General features: G+C 47.6%; 1 pseudogene; it reads left to right on the top strand.

Moving 5' to 3' along the window:
• On the top strand, window positions 1-75 carry LOC130359980 (U2 spliceosomal RNA; annotated as a pseudogene).
• Window positions 76-1,857: the final 1,782 nt, after the last annotated feature.

Below are 1,857 nucleotides of genomic sequence, written 5' to 3'. Positions count from 1 at the left end.
TGTCGGCCTTTTGGCTAAGATCAAGTGTAGTATCTGTTCTTATCAGTTTCATGCTGGTGGCAGGCGACGCCGTTGTGGAGCTGGGGGGGGATGGGTGCTGCATGGCAGGTGTACCGGGGTGTTCCGGGGCTGGTTCTGAGGAATCATTTCGACGGCTGCCCCGATGTGACCTGTTCCCTCCGGGTCTCGCCATGAGGCTGAGAGGGTCTAGAGCCGAGGTACTTTAGTGCTTCGGGGAGTGGTGACCCCGAGGTGCCGAAACTCACTGGGATGATGGACTCACTGAGTGGAAGCACGGGCACCATGGTCTCTTCACCTTGTGGCACTCACCTCTTGATTTCCGGCCTTCTGGATAGGATCAGAGACATTTTTATAGATCCGGCCGGATGTCCGGGCAGTATATCTGCGCACACTCACTTATTTATCTCTTTTTGTCTCACTGTGTCACTTTTTGGGTGTTGTGTGTCCACTGGATTGTTAGGATGCGGTAGCCCTTCTGGGTGTCCCTTCTGGCGTGTGTGTGTGTCGCCATTAGGTTCCGCACCTCCCTGCACCCCCTGGACATCTTGGCTTCGGTCGAGATGCCACCAGTATACGGCTCACATTGGTTAACGCCTGTGTTGAAGTCAGGTGCATTTGTGGCCCCTTAGTAGCTTCGGCGAAAAGGGGCATCGAACCTGGAACCTCACAGGTGCCTTTTGGCCCAGAGGTGAAGGGTAAGGTTTGTTGGGGGCCTCTCTCTCTCTCCTGTTGGAGAAGGGCTTAGCGATAGACCGCATCCTTTGTGCACGTTTTTTTAATGTGACACGTTTGCACTTTTTCTTGCACTTTGGGTGATAGAGAGCACTTACCTTGGCTCTTAAAAAAAATGAAAAATAAAAAGAGTGGAAGCACGGGCACCATGATCTCTTCACCTTGTGGCACTCACCTCTTGATTCCCGGCCTTCTGGATAGGATCAGAGAAATTTTTATAGATCCGGCCGGATGTCCGGGCAGTATATCTGCGCACACTCACTTATTTATTTCTTTTTGTCTCACTGTGTCACTTTTTGTGTGTTCACAGGATTGTTAGGATGCGGTAGCCCTTCTGGGTGTCCCTCCTGGCGGTCTAGGGGAGGTGTGTGTGGCCATTAGGTTCCGCACCTCCCTGCAAACACCCAGGGTACTCCTGCATGGGCAGGGTACCGACCGTTATCGGCTCTGTGCACGTTTTTTTAGTGGTAACACGTTTGAACTTTTTTTTGCCCTTTAGGTGATTCGAGAGCACGTTCCTCGGCTCCTAGAAAAAATTAACTGTTGTCATATGTACTGTGGAGAAAAGAAAAAAAAAGAATAATCGTCATTACGCATATTTAGCGCTATATTCTAAATATTCGCGAAATCACGAAGTGCCGATATTCATGGCAAAAATTTGCATTTGGAATATTCACGCTCAACACTAATCACTACCACACATTCCCAGTCTGTGTCCGCCGAGTAGTCGCTGACCGAAAAAAAACCGTATACGTTTTTGAACTTTTCACTCCATTATGAATAAAGTTTCACTTGTTTGATTGGAATTCCAAGAAAAAAAATGTGGAAAGTAAAAAACCGTATGGTGAAAACCGGATGGAACAGTACGCACATAAGGTTCTGTACGGTTCTCATTGACTCCCATGTTGAAAAAAAAACGTATACGGTTTAATACGGTTTTTCACCTGAACCAAAAACAGTGGTAGGCCAACCGTATGGTTTGAAAAACGGAGACAACCGTATACATTATGGTGCATACGGTTTTGAATATGAAGTCTATGGGCGCGGTTTTGTGTGCGGTTGTATACGTTTTTTTTTTTTCATGAAACTGTATGCCGAAACCGT

This window comes from Hyla sarda, chromosome 2 (assembly GCF_029499605.1).
Source record: "Hyla sarda isolate aHylSar1 chromosome 2, aHylSar1.hap1, whole genome shotgun sequence".
In the NCBI taxonomy this organism is placed as follows: domain Eukaryota; kingdom Metazoa; phylum Chordata; class Amphibia; order Anura; family Hylidae; genus Hyla; species Hyla sarda.
The sequence above is the reverse complement of the archived record's forward strand: the minus strand, read 5'-3'. Positions and strand labels throughout refer to the sequence as shown.